This window comes from Diabrotica virgifera, chromosome 9 (genome assembly GCF_917563875.1).
Source record: "Diabrotica virgifera virgifera chromosome 9, PGI_DIABVI_V3a".
Lineage (NCBI taxonomy): Eukaryota > Metazoa > Arthropoda > Insecta > Coleoptera > Chrysomelidae > Diabrotica > Diabrotica virgifera.
This window is the reverse complement of record NC_065451.1, coordinates 208,401,120-208,422,103: the sequence shown is the minus strand read 5'-3', so window position 1 is coordinate 208,422,103 and position 20,984 is coordinate 208,401,120.

Genomic DNA, 20,984 nt, shown 5'->3' with positions numbered 1-20,984 from the left:
GAATATTATTTATCCAAGATTTGTATGAAACTGAACAAAATATTCTACTAAACGGGTACCGACTAAACAATATCAGATATGCAGATGACACCATAGTATGTATTTGCAGACAACCGAGAAGACCCTACAAGTTCTTATGAACAAAATCACGTATTAGAGTAAAATATGGACTCAATGTAATCGTAATCAAGACAAAGCTTATGATTTAGCGAGAGATAGATAACAAAAGGTCAACTCTACATCAACCAAACCCCTGTAGAAAGAGTGACGTACTACAATAACCTCGGTACCATAATGAAAGAAAAATGAACTAAGAACCAAGAGATAAGAGCGCGCATCTGAAAAGCTACATCCACTTTCTTCAAGAGCCACAAGCTCTCTCTTGGCATAAAAATAAGAATGCTGCGATGCTACGTCTTCTCTGTCCTTTTTATGGTGTTGAATCATGGACCTTGAACGAATATACGTGCAGAAAATTGGAAGGATCTGAGATGTAACTGCTTAAAATCTCGTAGACTGACTGAGTCACAAGAGTAGGTACTGATCACAATCAAATCTCGAAAGTTGCAATTCTTCACACACGTTCTGCGAAATGAATCCATATGTGCCTTCCTACAAGCCATCCTGTAAGTATATAAAGATAAGATAAAGATTGTCATGATGATCGCCAGCATTAGTCACGGGTAGGCATATCAAGTAAAAGAAGCTTGATTCAGATTGAGTTTGATTTCATCTTCTAGTCTTTTTTGGTATACCTAACCTAGTGGTCTTATTCCCCGTTTTTTGTTTACTTTGTAATATTTTATTAGCACGTATTTGTCTCTTAGTGTCCATATACAGGGTGTAACAAAAATACAGGTCATAAATTAAATCACATATTCTGGGACCAAAAATAGTCCGAATGAATCTAACTTATCTAAGTACAAATATGCACATAAAAAAAGTTACAGCCCTTCGAAGTTACAAAATGAAAATCGATTTTTTCGAATATATCGAAAACTATTGGAGATTTTTTATTGAAAATGGACATGTGGCATTCTTATGACAGAAGCATCTTAAAGAAAAATTATAGTGAAATTTGTCCACCCCATAAAAATTTTATGGGGATTTTGTTCCCTTAAACCCCCCAAACTTTTGTGTACGTCTCAATTAAATTATTATTGTGGTACCATTAGTTAAATTCAATATTACCAAAACTTTTTTGCCTTTTAGTATTTTTTTAATAAGGCAGTCTTTATCGAGTTGAGGCTTATTTTTCAATATGTTTACATAACAATTTTATGGGGGTTTTGTTCTTTTAAACCCCCCATATGTTTGTGTGCGTTCTAATTAAAATATTACTGCGATACCATTAGTTAAACACAGTGTTTTTAAAACTTTTTTGCCTCTTTGTATTTTTTCGAAAAGGCACATTTTATTGAGATGTGGCGTCTATTTTAATATGGTTCAAAATATCCCTAAAAATGTAAATCATAAATAAATTTTCATATTATTACCAAGTCTCCATAATCGTACTTAACCATATACAAATATGTGGTGGATACGACAAATATTCGAAATATGTCGATAAAAACTGACTTTTCGAAAAAGTACTAAGAGGAAGAAAAGTTTTGAAAACATTGTGTTTAACTAATGGTACTACAATAATAATTTAATTGGAACGTACACAAAAGTTTGTGGGGGGTTTAAAGGAACAAAAACCCTATAAAATTTTTATGGGGTGTCCAAATCCTTAAGATGCTACTACCATAAGAATGCCACATGTCTATTTTTAATAAAAAATCTCTAATAGTTTTCGATATATTGGAAAAAATCAATTTTAATTTTGTAACTTCAGAGGGCTGTAACTTTTTTTATGTGCACATTTGTACTAAGGTAAGTTAGGTTCAATCGAATTATTTTTGGTTCCAGAATATGTGATTAAATTTATGACCTGTATTTTTGTTACACCCTGTATACTCCATCAGAATCTGACAATAGGAGACTATAACATCGAAAGCGTAAAAATTTTTACATATCAGGTTCACTAGTTACCGCAGCTAACAATGTCAGCGAAGAAGTTAAGAGAAGAATACATATTGCTAATAAAACATATAATGGACTCATTAAACATCTAAGATCTAACAACATAACGAGAAAAACCAAATGCAAAATATACAAAACCCTGATAAAACCGGTCCTTATATATGGATCAGAGAAATGGACACTGACGAAAAGCGATGAGAACTTATTAGGTACGTTTGAACGAAAAATCCTTAGACACATATACATATAAGGGGGTGAAAGAAAATGACGTATGGCGCAGAAGATATAATTTTGAACTATACGCAGCATACAACGAACCCGACGTCATAACATCCATAAAGATCGGACGTCTGCGCTGGATGGGTCATGTTGAACGAGTGTTGGAGACCGAAACACCAAAACACATAATGAAGCAAACACCAGTAGGGAGAAGGTCAAAGGGAAGACGCAAACTTAGATACATGGAACAAGTGGAACAAGATCTGAAAACACTTGAAATTACCCACTGGAAGAACAAAGCAAGGAACAGAACAGAATGGCAGAAAATCCTAGAACAAGCCAGGACCCAAAAAGGTTTGTCGAGCTACTGATGATGATGTATACTCCATAATCGAGCATTGGGTCGTATTGGGCTCTTATACATATTTTTAAATGTTTATGGTAAAATCAGTTTACACTATTTCCATTTATGGTTCACAAATCTGAATGATGTTATTTTAATGGCGAGTTTTAGGATGATGCATATTTTACATTATAATTCATACACCAACTGTTACCATCGCTTCAAGCTTCAATGTTATTTTATCATTGTACCCAAAAGAGATATACTTATCGAAGCGTATATCGACACGTATATTTCCCGTGAGAATTAATGAGATATAAAAAATACCAAACTCCAAGTACATATCTTATTTACTTTCAGTTCTTTACTAATTCATCCAGCTAATTCCTCTATAATAACAAAACAGATAGGTCGCCATATCGTGTGATATCCAACACATTTTAAAGAGCGCCACGTGACTTCGCACATGGCCTCTTGCTAGACACGTGACCTACCACATATCTTGCCGGCAATTGAACTATCATTGCCCTAATAAACAAGATAAGTAGGTATAAGTTGCCACTAATATTTCCGATAAAAGAATTAATTCGTGGACGATTGTCACATGTTTTTTTAAAAACATTGATCCATCCTTTGGTTACTGAGGACTTTTGTGGCATGTTTTTGAGTGTCTTTAAGAGCTCCTATTATACAAATATATGATAATTGGAGGGTTACGTGTGAAAATAAAGGTTTTAGAAAAATACAGCTAATAAATAGTTAATTTCTTTACAGTTTTAAATTAATTTTTTTCTTTTCTTTCTCAATTCGTTATTAGTTTGTGAGCTTCGAAATGTATTTATATTCTTAATATGTTTCTTTAATTGTTTAATTTGTTCCTAGTATTTTATTTAATTTCTTGATTATTTTTCTTAGTTCCCAACCACACATCTTTTTCTCAACAGGGTAGAGCTCCTATAAGGAAATATTGTTTGTCCGGAATTTTTTGGGGGTCCAAAATAAATTTGATTGATAGTTTGTCCAAAAAAATTGTGGGGATTATTTGTCCATGATTTTTTGTGGGGAAATCCGGGATTTTTTGTGGGAATTTTTTTTCCGGGGATTATTTGTCTGGGGATTATTTGTTGGGATTATTTGTGGGGATTTTTTGTAGGGATTTTTTGTCTCGAGATTTTTTGTCCAGGGATAATTTGTGGGGATTTTCTGTCCGGGATTACTTTTATATTTGTCCGAAATGAAATATGTAATATGTCCGAAATATTCTAATTTTCTTGGTTTGATGATATTGAAGATTTCCATTTCTTTACTCCTTTTTATCAGAACCTCCTTGTTTTGACGTCTTCAATCCACGACATTTTTAGAAATCTTCAGTACACCCACAGCTCGAATGATTATAATTTTTTCATTTTTTCATAGTTTTTTCACAATGCATGAAATATACAAAGAAACGAAAAAAAATGCATTTTTATGCATTCTATCATAGTTTGTGTAATTTTCTAATTTCATTCTTTGTTTCATGCAATTTTCAAGCATGTGCGATAATATACAAAAACAATAATGTATTCTTCTGTAATGAATTCCGAAACTATTCTTTAATGGATTTATTCAAAAATTGATATTTACTTTGCCAGTTAAATCAATCTGTCCGTTGATTAGAACCAACAAAGTATATTCTATTATTTATTCATGGTAGATGTAGTCAAGTAGATGTAGTAAAGGGGACCACGCAGTTTTTCGGTGTTCATCTCAAGTTGCTAATTCTTGTGCGCGCTTATAATAAGGGTGAAATTCTCTCGTGCCCTAATAACAATGGAAAGCGTTCATAGTCCCTCCTGACTGCCAATAGCAATTATTTGCTCCCTTGAATGATTAAGTTTCCACCGCGCGCGTTTTTCTGGCCATCTGTCCAAATCTTCCGGCCGTCCTTTGAGCTATCAAAATATAGGTTTACAGAAAAAAGTGTAGTGGTTAAGTAGGTCTATTGTATATCAGTTGCTTTTAATAGCTTAAACCGCATATAAAAATTTATTTAAAGTTTCACACTTTTCTTATCATACATATTCAAAAAATGGATACATGTAAATGATCTTTCTTTACTAACATTTTTAGTGGGACACAATATGAAACAGATCATATACCTCTTCCAGCATTATCAAGATTTTTATATCTATGATTCTGTGGTAAATTAAATTATATAATAATAGTACTCCTGTTTATCTACCTCTTATTCTGTTTCAGTTGTTGTTGACTGTACATTGTCTTTCCACCTTTTCGACGGTCTTCCAACGAGTCTTCTGCTATTATACGGTGTGTTGTTTTTACATATGTTCCCTAATCTATCTGATTCCACTCGGTTTAGGTACATTTCCAGTTTTTCATTTTTGTTTTCATCTACCTGTTAATATTTTGAATTTCCCATTGTTCGCGTATATGTACTTTGCCTTGTCTGTCTCTTAATGATATAAATAGAAACATACTGTTTGACTTGTACACACTTCTATATAAATCAAAACTAGAACTGGTGTATGTTTTCAAAGACTGATAGTGTGTAAATAAATTTACTAAAATCAGCTAAGTACTTTCAGTATTTTTAATGCCATCATCAGAGCTATCGTCTTATAATTGTAACTAGCTCAAATGAAGAGAAAACTTTGAACAAACACATTCTACTATTAAAAATTAATCCAGGGATCTAACCACTGGTCAGGGTAAAAACCCTTTAATGTATAAAATTATCACATTTAATGTGTTTTAAAAAATGGCTACCATTTTTAAAACAGCTGTTGATTGTAAAAATGGTAGTCATTATTTAAAACACATTAAATGTGATAATTTTACAAATTTAAGGGTTTTTATCCTGACCAGTGGTTAGATCCCTGGGTTAATTTTTAATAGTAGAATGTGTTTGTTCAAAGTTTTCCCTTCATTTGAGGTAGTTACAATTATAAGACGATAGCTCTGATGATGGCATTAAAAATGCTGAAAATACTTAGCTGATTTTAATAAATTTATTTACACACTATCAGTCTTTGAAAACATAAAACATTTTACACCAGTTCCCGTTTTGATTTCTTAATGATATGCCCGCTATTGATCTTAATACTTTCATTTCGATATTGTTGATTTATTGTTTCGTCTTTAGAAATAGAATAGAAATATGCTTTATTGTCATGAAAAATTTAACAATTTTATAGACAAAGCTTACAAGATTCATAAATAAAAACAATAACAAATACAATTTACTAAAATTATTCAAATCGTCAATATAAATAAAACATAATAAAGTGAAATAAACATCAGTAACAATCTATTGCAAAATTAAAAAAAAATTGCAAATTGCGTAATCTACCTTAAGAATTTTAATAAGTTATGCTGCTGCATATGACACTCAAATATAGATTAAGATTCTACTTATACATAAGAATATTGTAATTTCTTAGTTATTGGTTAAGAAACTCTGCTATTGAATAATAATATTATGGATCTTTCAGATAAATAGGCTTTTGTCATTTTACGGAACTTGGGGAAAGATGTTGCAGATTTAAGTTGTAGAGGGAGATGGTTGTATAGTTTTTTTGCAGAATATAATATAGATTTCGTTACTAACTCACTGGACGGGATCGGTAAATAGATGTCAAAGGTAGAATTTCTGGTGGAATAGTCATGTCTAGATCTTGTTGGAAAGACATGTAGATGTTTACGAATTAAGCAAACAGTTTCTAAAATATATAAAGAAGGTAGTGTTAGAATCCTGTGACGTTTAAAGTAGCTTCTGCAATGTGTTGTTCTTCTGAGGCCAAACATATATCTTATTGCTTTTTTTGTAATTTAAAAATAACATCGGATTGGGCAGCTGTACCAGAACCCCAAAAAGGCAGACCATATCGAAGATGGGACTCGAACAATGAAAAGTATGTTATTTTGGAAGAGGCTAAATTCATTTCCTTCGAAACAGGCCTTGTATCGGTCCTTGTCTCCGCTGCATATGTTAGGATTGGTCTTACTGTTGTCTTGTACACTTTCATTTTGCTTACCGTGGTCAAATATTTATTTCTCTATATGGATTCTCGGATGCAACCACTAACTCTTGCTGCTTTTGCTGCTTGTCTTGTGGTCTCTCGTTTTTATATTCCTGTCACTACTAGTAGTTTTTACTCAAAGTCATTGAATTTCATTACTTGTTCTACAATTTTGCTGTCTATTTCTAGTTTGCATCTCTTTACTGATCACTATACATTTAGTTTTTTCTACTCATATTCTCATATTAAGTTTGTTGGGTTGAGCGAGTCTCCTTGGCGGATTCCTCCTTTTAGTTCTATGCATTCTGTTTCCCCTGTTGGCATTATAACTCTGGTCTTGTTAATTTCATTAATTATCCTTATTATCTGATGATCTTAAAAACTCACAATCATAATATATTGTTTTAAAAATGAAAATTATATTATACCCTGTAATAATTACAAATAGTGGTTGAAAATAATTGCCTAGGGAAAAGCTGCACAATTTACCGACTATTTGGAAAATAAACCCTATATTCGAAACCCTAGTATTGGATTATTTACTACACATTTTACTAAATTCCATACTCTGATATTGTTCGCATCTGTCGATTGCATAAAAAACCTAAAAAATCACTTCAATGAAACATAAAACGTAAAAATCTAAATCACTTCATTGAAACGTAAAGGTCTTTAGATTATTAAACGTGTATCTACAAAAAATGAGTTAACGGTTCAGCACTTTGAGGCAATAGAGGCGAATAGAGTGTGGTGACACCGGACTCATGTAAATGATGTCATTTGGAATAATCCTCAGGTAAACATCCCCTACTCGTTTAAAGGTCTTTTTAAAGGTAACATTAGGGACGAGATTTGTTAGAAAGCGAGTATTATATTATATACTAAATAAAAGAAAAGAATGATCTAATGAAAAACATGGGGGAAATAAAAAATAAGAGAGTACAATTTAGGAAAGAAAAAATAATAACTAAAATAATAATAACTAAACTAAACATAATAATAGAAGAAGACACAACATTCCCAAAACTATTCACCGAAAACCTAGAAAATATATTCAGCCAAATGAATTTACTGAACAAATGCCTATCCATTGATGGAGAATATCTCAGTCATCTAAGATTTGCAGAAAATATGGTTCTAATCGCTAATAATAAGTAGCTTGGTCTAACAAGGAATTTGGGAAAATCAAAAATCAAGTACAATGAGCTAGTAGATGTCTAACATATATTAATAAACATTTAACACATAAATTTGTCTGTTACCAATTAATCTACTACCAATCATGACATTTGGATGTGAAACTTGTAAAAAAAAGCATAGATTTTATGCACACTAGGCATAACAAAGAGAATGAATAGAATGAATCAGACAGAAAACCCAAATCACTGATGTATTCCACGGAATCAAATCCAGAAAACGATTGTCCACTAGAATTACACCGGGGTATCCAAGAAACATCAAAAGATCAAGTCGACATCCAAACATAAGATAAGACCATTACATAATGAAAGCAGGAGGTACAATAATATGATACAGAGAAGGTTACCAGACTATCGTGGGCAGACATGCTAAGGAAGGCTGGGCCATAATTGGTAGATTACGCTAAGAATGATAGACTATAAAGGAAAATTAAATGTGTTTATATTTTAATTAATTATCTACTGTTTCTGCTGATTATTCTGCCAAAAAACTAAAAGCTCTTTCAAACATGGTGTGTGCTTAAACCATATTCAGTAATACTTATTTTCCAATATTCCATCATCAAGTTGACATATAAAATGAATTAAGTATATTATTGTGATACTGTACAGCAGTACTATTCCTATATCATAGAGCCCGAAGTACCTGCTCCAACGAAAATCCATTTCAGGAAGAAAAAAAGAATGTGTGTGTACTTTGTACGCACGTAAGGAGTTATACTTATATTATAATATAATTTCAACGAAATAAATATACCTACTTAACAGTTACAATACAAAAAATTAACAATAATTACCAAAAATGAACCAAAACTTAACAATGCCAAATATTAAAAAAAAAAAGAAAAAAGTATGAATCGTCCGGGATTTGAACCCGCAATCTCGCAATTTTTTTATCTCTGGTCCAATGCTCTACCAACAAGGCCATCAAGCCGCATGCTACTTACCTTTCAGATATACATAATTATACATCACGGTGACAAGTGAAATATAAAAATAGATGTTTTATTATTTTACGCCCAAGGAAAACAAATCCAAAGACACAAAACCATAATATAATAAAAAACCTTTTAAACCACCTTTTTCAAATTGCGCAAGTTGTATTATTAATATCAATGTCAATAAATGAAATATAAATATTTTGACGTTTCACAATTTGACAATTCACTTTTAACTGCAGTGCCTTAAAATTTTTAAAGCACTAGTGCTTTAAAGTAGCATATTTAACGCTCCTATGGAGTCCTAAAAATTGCATTTTTAACACGTTTGTAGGAAAATATATTTAAAAACACTAATATATTCTTTCCACACCTTTTCTGGACTGATACATACATAAATTAAAATATTTTGAAGTATAACTTCAAAAATATAATATGAAAACTATTTAAAAAGGCAGTATAACTATGTATTAACTAACCTTTGTTGTTTCTCTTCCCACAGATTTTAAAACGCAACAACCATAGGGGAAGGACGTCGAAGATGACGCACCTAAGAAAAATACATTTTATTTAAGGGTAAAAAATATTTAAGCTAACTTTGAATGCTACGAGCCTGTAATTTGGACATTTCTTTGACCAATTTCTAGGATTATTTTTAAATTCAATAAAAGGAAGTATTTTTTATGGGGCTTTAAAAAAACGCTTTTGCGCCATCTTACCTTCCACCGAGGGAAAGATGACGCACAGTGATGGTGAAGATGGCGCATGTAGGTATCTATATTAAAAGCGCAAGTGATATGAAAAGAAAATTTATTTTTTAATACTGAAAGTAAGAAAATGTAAACAAAGCTTTTTTAACATATTAACAAAAGTCACAAATGTAGTTTTCGGGACTTTTTGCTCCACTGCATTCTTTATGCACCCATTGTCCACAACTTGTGCATCTGAACCATGTTTCCGTCTTTTTGCCGAAGTCTCCACATAATATGCAGATATCAGTTTCACCTCCCTCGTTGATTATGTCATCCAACTCATCGTCATTGCAAAGACCTTCTTCATCAAAATCGCTTTCTTCAGTATCGCTATCCTCCAAGATTTTTTTGTTTATTTTTTGTTTGATTATTTTTTGTACTTTGGCTTTCCCTTTATTTTTATTTAGTTTTAATCCTGCATCATTAACCAATACTTGTCTGGTTACTTTTTTCTTTCCTTCTTCCGACTTCGCCAGTTTTTCTTTTTTTTTATTCTCTTTTTCTTCTAAGAATTCTTTTAAAGGGGTGCTTGTTAGAATTTCAGAATGTTGCTTTTGTCGTCCATATTTTCTTTTAATTTTTTTATTGGGCAAAGGAACTGGAGAAATAAGTGAAAGAGAAATATGTGGACGTTTGGTTATTTCATTTTGTTTTGTGGGGGTTGAGTGACGACTTTCAGGAGACTGTCGGCTGGTTGATGGACGTGGTAATTCTGGTTCTCTTATAGATGGTGTTGTTATTAGTGGAGGTGTTCCCTGAGGTGCAGGTTCAGGAGAAACATCTCTATCCAAGCTATCATTGTTTAAATTATCAGCAGGAAAAAAGTCATCTTCTGTGAACTTATCAGAGTTTAACGGAAAAATTCCGCACGTTCCGAAACCAGAAACGGCCTTATCAATATTTGCCACCTGATCATATGCTAACTTAAAAATCTCGGCGACATCATATGGAGTAATTTTATCTTCAAACTCTGAGTTGCTGATCTTAGATTTTAGAAAGGAATTGCAATGGCGACCATACGCATATTTTAATGCAGAAAAAAATGACACATCAAGAGGTTGTAATTTGTGGGATGTGTGGGGTGGAATACTAACCATTATAATCCCATTCTCTTTGCAGTAATTATAAATATCCAGTGAAATATGGCTCGAGTGATTATCTAATACTAACAGCACGGGATTATCTGGACTAGACAGGACTTTTTTTTGGAAATGCTTCAGCCATAATAAAAACATAGACGTATTACTCCATCCATTATCCGTGCAGTTGTAAATCGCACCGCTTGGTCCATTTTTCTGAAGCTGTGGGCTCATCCTCTTCCTGGGAAATATAAATAATGGAGGTATGTAGTTACCGGAGACACTGAACGCCATTATTACCGTGATATTCTTCCCTCGTTCCCACGAAGAAATGATTCCAAACTGCTTTACTCCTTTGGGTCCAAGTCTTTTACATGATTCTTTAGGAACCGTAGATATACCGGTTTCATCAACATTGTAAATGCGATCTGGCAGAAATTTATATTTTTCTTGCACTGTTTCCAAATTTTTAAAAAAGCGGTCTACTTCTATTTTATTGAAGGCTGTTATTCTATTAATGCTTGTAGCTTCTGGCTTTCTCAAGGAAATTTGAGGATTTCGTTTTATAAATCCTAGATACCAGTCTTTTCCAGCCATTTGTTTATTCTTATTAAAATTGTGTTTAATTTCATTGCGTTCTGCATAAGCAAATGCCACGGTTCTCAGCTCTATGCAAGTGATACCAAAAAATAAATTGGCCAGCTTGAGAACATGATCTAGTATCTCCTTTTCATGATGTGCCGAAAACAATGGGGCTCTACCAAAAGACTCTGATTTGACTTCCTTTAATAAATTTTTAACCTTAAGTTTTCTCCTCAATGTAGCTTCTGGTATTGGAAATGCCCTGGCCACTTCCCGAATTTTACGACCATCTCTACAAATTGCATTCAATGCTGCATTAAGAGCTGCTGCAGAAAATGATCCTCTCTGTGTTTTTCGTATATATTTTCCCATTTCTAAAAAAGAAAAAGATGCCTCAAAATGCAAAATAGACACTAAATAATAAATATTCTATACTCCATTGTTATTTAAGGTAATGAACTGAAAAGGCAAAGATGACGCACTATAACAGCAAAGATGACGCAGTCTGCGTCAACTTAGCCTGTTCAGCATAACCTACAAAAAATGGTTATCAAAATTATCCATCATCAAATATTTAACAGATAAATCCTCGCTAACTGAAAATAAATATCACCTACTCCCATGAATATGAAGAAAATCCAATGGAACCATTTTTAAACAACTTACCATTAATATTCGCAGTGTCAAAAATAACAAAAAATCAACGTGTATCGCGTTACTCTGCCTCACAGATACTAAACAGTACGAAAGCTGACCGATGAAGTTTTAAAGTAATAGTAGTTTCTAAAGGAGGGCGCCACGGGTATAAAAACTGAATTTAGTGAAGTACTTGATAAAATACAGAGGTGCGTCATCTTAGACGCTGCGTCATCTTCCCCGTCCTTCCCCTACATAACCAAACCGTCAACCGTCCAAACCACAGCTGCGCTACAGCTGCCATATTGGATAATTTTTGACATGTCATTTGAACATCCAATCAGAACAAAGTTATAATGCGCATGCGCCCGGATCGTAGGTTTTAACATATAAAAATTCACCCTCATATCGCGCGTAAAGAAGTATAACTTCAAAAACCTACTAACAAGTTTTGACTAAAGATAACGCCCCATTATCATTTATAGACAAGGAATTCCACAAGATTGGAAACAACAAAAAACCACAAGCAATTCAGAAACACTCACAAGAAGGGATTCAAAAATGACAACAATAAAATATGTGGACACAGAAATCAATCAGAAGAATTATGTACGTAAGTAGCGAAATTAATGCACGTATTTCCAGTGGAAATCGTGCATACTATGGTAATAAAAGATTGATGACATCGAAATTATTAGAGAAAAGAACCAAAATTATTACTATCTACAGAACCTTGATTAGACCCGTAGTAACCTATGGTTGTGAAACTTGGGTAATGATGAAGAAAGATGAAGCCCAACTCAGGACATTCGAGAGAAACATACTGAGAAAAATATATGGCCTGGTGCAAGAGGATGACGGCACATGGAGAATCAGGTGAAACGACGAGGTTAATGAACTGAATGAAAGGTACGATATTGTAAGATTTGTGAAAAGTCAAAGACTGTCATGGCTGTCCCTGGCACGTGGCACGTGGAAGACGACCTGAAAACCATGAATATAAGACAATAGAGATCTGAATGGAAGAATATAGCCAGACAGGCAAAGACCCATCCAGGGTTATGATGCCAAAAGAAGAACAAGAACATATAGGGAAAAGTTCAACATCACAACAACATTCAAAATAATCAACACACTGAGATCTATCCTGCCGAAAACAAAACCCAACAACACAAAAGGACGATTAAAAAATTGTCTCTATGAAATACATTGCGAATGCAACAATTTCTAAGTGCTTCATCAGATCGTAGCATATCACTTACAATCTTATAGGCAATACATACTAATGCAATAAATACACAAACACAAAATCTACGTTACAGAACTTACGTTACAAAACCACAATAAATTATAGCCAAACATAAATAACAAAAAACCCATAAAATAGTCAGCGTTTGATATTCATACGGTAAACCTCAAAACTGCACGCATGCCTACAAGATTGAGGCCAAGTTTGTCAATTTTGAAAGACATAACCTTAACAGCTCGGTTACACAATTTGTCAGAATTTTTTACCTTTTACCTTTACCTTTTTTACCTTTTTTTAAGAACCGTTACCTCTTTTAAGAACGATTTCCAGAATGGATGTCGAAACGTTGAAAACGTCAAATTTTAGATGATCATCATGAAGCTTTTCTGTGCTGATGTAATATACATATTCCATCCCTGGCCTCTAAAAATCATAAAGAATTACATACGCTGACTGCCTTTGCGTGCATCCCCTAGAGTGTAACTTTACCACCTGTGTCGGTATAGTAAAATCGGGACCGCATTCTCTATCTGATGCAACAGACAATAACTGTAATCTTTTAATCTTGGAACATTACCGTTCGTCTGTGAAATAATACTCTAATCGTTTTGTAATGACGACGGATCAAAACCAAACATTTTTCAATGAATACAATGAATCAGTTTTAGAGAGCGAGAATCGAAAGGTCCTATCTTGATTTCAGTATTTAAAGTAAAAGGATTTTAAACATTTTAGATGATGTTTTTAGTTTAGTGGTTTCTTAAAAAAGAGTTTAATGTGATGGAGAGAGGAATCAAGGTAACGTTTGGACAGTCATTTTGAAAAATAATAATAATTTACGAATATATTAACTGAAGAACTGAAAGAGCTCAGAAAAGAACAAAAGGAGTATCGAAGAGAAGTGGGAGCACTGAATCTAGGCAATGAAAAAGCGATGAAAGCGATAAATCAGCTGGAAAACGAATTCTTCTTCTTGTTATATTAGGCCCCTTGACGTGTTCTTAGCCAATTTTGATGATTTTGATTCTGCTTGTATTCATAGCTGTGATGTTGACTGTCAGCTATCTCGTCACCTTTTAAAGGGCCTCTTTGGCCTAATTGGTCTCTTGACTGTTGGCTTTGAATCTCTGGCTATACAGGCTATCTCTCGCTGTCCATTCCCGTCACATGCTAATTCCACTCTCGTCTTCTCTGTCTTCCCCACCGTACTATGTCTTGTATGTTACAGAGATATCTTATTCTGCCGTTCGGTATTCTGTTTCTCAGTGTGTTCCCTGTTATTGACCTCAACGTTCTCATTTCTGATGTTCTCAGTATCCTCTTGCTTTCTACCGTGTACGTCATGATCGGTCTTATACATGATTTGTATATGCGTACTTTCCCTTCCAGCCTCGTATCTTTATTTCTCCAGATGACATCGCTCAGATATCTTGACACGTAATTGGCTTTATTTGCTTGATTTCGGACGCTCTCTTTAACATCTCCATAACTACATATTTCGACTCACAGATATTCGAATCTTGAGACTTGTTCAGTTAGCTCGTTGTTAATTACTATTTAGCATCTTATGGGTTTCCTTGATACTACCAGGGATTTGGTCTTAGCTGTTGATATTTTCATGCTGTAGTTCTTCGCCACTGTATTGAAAGTTTGTGCCATTCGGTGTAGGTTATTCTCGTTATCAGAGATTAAGATTGCGTCGTCAACATAACAGAGGATTTTTATTCGTTTTCCTGCCATCTTATATCCTTTTATATTTCTGCAAAACGAATTAAGTAATACTAATGTAAGATTAGAAAAAGTAGAAGGAGAAAACCGAAAACAAAATTTTGTGTTCCAAAGACTTCCAATTGACACTGATAATCTAAATATGCCAAAGAATACAGTAGAAGGTTTCACAGAAAAGGAAATGGGAGTTAAAGTAAAGGTGAATGATGCAAGAAAGCTGGGAGGCAGAACATTCTATTAGAGATAGCAAATACGAAGTCCAAAGTAACCCAAAATAAAATAAAGCTTTACCAAGTAAAGGAAAAATATACCTAAATGATGATTTAACAAAGGACGAAAGGGAAATACAAGCCAAAATTAGAATAATAAGATGATAAAAAGGAAAATTAGACGAGTAATAGCAATTTTGAAAATCATTCAACATATTTTACTAAAATCTGATGAACAAAAAAACAATTTTATTGCATAAAATTGGTTAACAGTAACAGACGTCAACGGTCAAGATACCAATAGCATACTTTCATTAAAAAACGACTTGTAAGGCACTGAGAAAAAGTTGGTAAATAGTAAAGTGCTTGTAGAGAATATCAACTGTTAGGCCACAAAATAAGTTTCAAAAATACTGAATTATAATTTTTTTCTTATTTTCTCATTGATTTGCCATATAATTGCAAAATAGAGTTTACTTCAACAGCGTTTGTATACAGTGTTGATGTAAAGATTGTAACCGTTCCATTAGCTTAAATGGTCGCACAGATAAAACGCAAAATTAGATGAGTAAATTTTTAAAATCATTTAAAAAATTTCACAAAAAACTCAAGAACAAAAAACAATTTTATTGGATAGAATTGGTTAACAATAAAAGACATCATAGTGAAGACACCAATGGCTTCCTTTCATTAAAAAAACGCCTTCTAAGGCACGGAGAAAAAGTTGGTAAATAGTAAAATGCATGTAGGGATTATCAACTTGTTATCTAGACAGAAGTGAACACTACAAGTGATTTGTCAATAATTGTTTCAAATAAAACAAATAGAAATTGCCAGGGCCCATATTAATATGGAGCTTCTGTTTTTTGAACATAAATACACGTGTTTTTTTGTAAATATGTAAGTATGTTATTTTTGACGTTCGTCAAATACACCTAAGCAAATAGAGATAGATATATTAATTAAATCTGGTGCAGATTTTCGCAATCTTGGTTAATGAAATAGAGTGTTTGGTGACGAAGCTCTTGTTATATGAACAGATTTCTCAATATTAAACTGTCAATCATATTATGATTTCATTAAAAGTATAGATACAACAAATCTGGCAGATACAGCAAATATACTATTTGCTATTAATATTTCAAGTAATAGAGTAAAAAGAGGTAGAAAGTACATATTTATGTCTACGATAGGGAGACCCTGCTTGCAATAAACATCGAATGAATTTTTTTCATGTTTATCCTTTTTTTTTAACATAGCTATAGATAGACTGTGTTCTCTTCAAACTAAACTTTGACACAATGTTAATGGCAACGACATGACACAATGGATGTTAAGCACATGCCAAAGGGATCTAGAATACGCCGATGATATCTGCCTATTAGGACAAAGGTTCCTAGATGTGGCTAACCAATTGAAAATACTTTCCAACGAAACAAATGAAATAGGTTTGAAAATCAATATTATCATATCCCATAATCCCATGAGAATAAATTGAAGAAACAGCAAACTATTTACTATCAACAACATGCAGCTTGAAGATGTGGAAAACTTTACGTATCTTAAAAATGGCATAACAGAAAGCAGATGTACAGAAGACGATATTCATACGAGGATATGAAAAGCTCAACAAGAATTCAGCATGCTCAACCCTGTTTGGAGGTATGGCGAGTATACTACAAGGACAAAGATCCGAATATTCCAGTCAAATGTCATGTCTGTTCTACTCTACGGATGTGAAACCTGGAAAGTGACAAAAACCCTTATAGACAAACTTCAGGTCTTTGTTAGTCAATGTCTACGAAGAATTGTTCATATTTTCGGGCCTAACATCATCAGAAACGAAGATCTGCTACACCTGAACAAAAGAGGGTAGAAAATGAAATAAAGTCCAGAAATTGGGGTTGGATCGGTCATGCATTCCGAAAAAATAGCTTCAGTATTGCAAATACTGCCCTGGAGTACAATCCCCAAGGAAAAAGAAATAGAAATCGCCCAGCACAATTTTGGAGACAAACCATCATGGACGAGATAAGAGGTCAAGGAAAGTCTTGGAATGACGTTTTCACTGAAAATCTATGCTTCACTGAAGAGAGTAAAAATGGGTAGAATAGAAAAATAGGTAAAAACAGAGAAAAATGTAAAATAAACAAGCTAGTCAGGCTACAAACGGAAGAAGAAAAAAAAGAAATACGAGTTGACACCCAACAACAGATTGGAACATATTACAAAAAATGACAATGCAGAAGATGCATGGGGCATAATTCAAAATATTGTAAAAGTAGTGGCAGATGACACTAGCAAATCCATTAAGAAACAACAAAGGCCGGGGTTTGACCTTGAATATAAATTACAAATAAAGAAACTCAACCAGCTACGATTGGAAGACTAAATAAATACAAAAAAAGCGGAAACACGTAAAACAGAGCAAAGGAGAAACACGATTACGAGCGGAAATTTTATGAAGATAAGTAGTTGAAAGTTATAAAAGACAGCTATTAAATTAATCTAATTAGAAATTTATACCAAGGCATTAACTATTAAAACAATGGAATATTCTAGCCTACTTATTACAAATATAAAGAAGAAAAAGTGATATTTGAAGACCAAAAATTATTAAGACGATGGAAACAACATTTTCATGAATTGTTAAATGGGGAGTATACAAATAATGGCAATGAAGAGAGTATAAATAATAGAAACGAAGAAGACATAGGCCGTGATAGAAGAATAAATTGGCTAAACAATACATACGCAAAAATACTGAAAGGAAGACCTATCTCAAGATCTAAATCCATAGATCCATATCTAATAAAGTTGAAATCATTATTAAGAATCTAAAAAACAATAAATGTCCTCAAAAGTGACTCAATGAAAATGCAGAATCTTTCGGCGAATACCTAGAAGGAGTTTTCAAACCTATACCAGCTGCTGCAACAAATAACGATCAAGAAATCTACAATTTTCTACAGAACCAAACCCCGACAGGAGAAAACACAATACACGTTTCACCCAAAGAAGTTTAAAATATAATCAACAATAATCTAATAAAAAAGAAAGTACCTGGCTATGACTTAATCACAGGTGAGGTAATTAAAAATCTACCTACCAAAGCAATTAAAATACTAACTCAATTGTGTAATGCGGTACTAAGGCTAAAACACTTTCCAATCCAATGGAAAATTGCGGAGATTATCCTTATACAAAAATCAGGAAAACCTCCAAATGAGCCCACTTCATATCGACCAATTAGTTTAATGCCAGTAATGTCTAAGATCAAGATCATGAAAAAAATAATAAAAAAAAAGACTTCTACAAATACTAACAGACAGAAACATGATACCCGACCACCAATTTGGCTTTAGAAAAGAGCATGGGACCGTCGACCAAGTTCACAGAGTGGTCAACGTTATAAATAAAACATTTGAAGAAAAAAGTTACTGCTCAGCAGCATTCCTCGATGTTAGCCAGGCTTTTGATAAAGTTTGGCATCAAGGACTGTTGTATAAGGTGAAAAAGAACTTACCAGAGGAACTATATACACTCCTTAAGTCGTATTTATCAGAAATATACTTTCGAGTGAAGTTTGAGTCAGCCTATACAAAACTGTTTCCCATCTGATCAGGGGTACCGCAAGGAAGCGTTCTGGGACCACAACTGTATCTGGTTTAAACAGCCGACTTACCCACAAATCGTGATACAACGACCACCGACTTTGCAGACGATACTGCAATCCTAGCAGTACACAAAAATCCCGTTGAAGCTGCTGCAAAACTCCAGAGAGTATTAAATCAAATAAATACATAATGGGCACAAAATTTGAGAATTAAATTGAATGAACAAAAATCAAAACATATTGTTTTTACAAAATGTCACAGTGAATCACCTACAGTAACAATAAATAATAAGGTAATTCCCTCAGTTACCTCTGTAAAATATCTGGGCATGCACTTGGACAGGGGATTAACCTGGAGAACCCATATATGGAACAAACGGAAACAACTGGGCATAAAATTTAGTAAGCATTATTGGCTTCTAGGGCGTAAGTCTAATCTCACGACAAGAAATAAACTGTTAGTCTACAACACAATATTCAAATCAGTCTGGGCATATGGTCTCCAGCTCCGGGGAACAGCATCCAAGTCGAATATCTCCATAATTGAGAGATTCCAGTTCAAGATGTTACGTTCAATAATCGATGCTCCGTGGTTTGTTACTAACAGGGATATTTACAATGATCTGGAAACGAAAACCGCCAGTGAAGTGATAGTGGAGTTAAGTGCAAAATACATCGTACGTCTTGAAAGCCACGCGAATGTGCTTGCAATTAATTTGTTAGACAACAGTCAGGGAACAAAACGGTTAAAGAGACAGACACCATTAGATTTACCGCACAGACATTAATATTGTTAGCTAAGTTAATATATATGTAATACAGTAATTTAATATTATCTCTATAGAGATGTGTGACGCTGGTCACAATCTCTTCATGTCATTATTTCTCAGATAAAATGTGCTTATTGATATATGTTATAACAGATTGCCTAATAAACATATAAAAAAAGTGACCCTATAATAGCACACATGTTAAAATATGTACATACAGTGGGTGATCATATTATTAGAGCCACCTAGTAAAATTCAATGTTTTAGAGGAAGGGTATATAATTGAGCTGTATCATATATTAATGCATTTGTTTCCATTTGGCTGTCTTGTTACACTTTATGAAAGTGCAATAAATAGTCTGACAATAGTGGCAACACGCATATTTGGCAATGCGTGACTCAGATGCCATTGTTCGTCAGTGCTGCCTAGCTTGCCACTCGTGTGCCTATTATTTTGTATTCTTGGTGTTTAGAGCTATAATAAACTTTGTAAGTTTCCATTGCTCTCTAGTGATATTCTGACAGTCCCATACTATATTTTGTGAATTTAGTAAAAATTGCGCATTCGTTACACTAGTGGTACCAGAACATCATGGGAATTTCAAAGACATCTCACTAAGGAAAATAGCAGAAATAAAAACTTTAATATTCAATACTAATTAGTCCAACAGAAACGTGGCATCCATTTCTAAAGTTTCAAAGGCAACGTGGACCGTATAAAGAAAAATCTTACATGTCATTATTAAACAAAAGTAAAATTTTCTGAGGTGGCTCTAATAATATGATCACCCACTGTACCTACGAATTACACTGCCCAGCTACGCAAACGTTGAAAAATGTTAACAGATAGATCAAGTACAAAAAGTAAATCGATTAGCAGGATGCCTTAATAACACGAAATAATGGTTTAATAACACGTATAGACAGCGTAACTGACACATTCATTGTGAGTTAAAATCAAAACTCTATAAATCCTGCCTGCATAATACCAATAATTATGTACGTATCAGAAACAACACCCGACACAGCTAAAGCACAGTGCTGGAAACTGCAGAAATGAGAAAACTCAGATGAGTTACAGGAGATTCGTCAAGATGCCGACTAAGGAGTGACAAGATCAGAAGAAAATGTAATGTATAGGATATGTACATTAAAGTGGACATTAAATACAAAAAAATGGAACAATCAAATCGTAAAGAGTCATTAAAATAGTAAGAGACAAGTCACCAAGTGGTAGATGAAGTATCAGCCGACCGTGCAAGGGATGAAGTGACACTTTTCCTGAGAGACAACCCACCAATGAACAAGTAAAATTAATTATAATCTCATAAAAGAAGAAACAAGACGTTTTCTATGATAATTACTTAAGGGAAATATATATTAGAAAAGAATTGAATGTATATTGGAAAAACTGGAATAAAAATTGGAAAAATTCAAAGACAACAAAAGAAAACCCACATTCTATTTCTTCTCGATCTCCTTTTTTCTTGTACTGGTACTTACAACTACAAATATAGAGGGTGTCGATGAAATCACCTCTATGTACCAGAAATGGCCCTTTAGGCCGAAATTGTGGAGGGGCCAAGCCCTACATTCGCTCATATATAAATTCGTCCACCC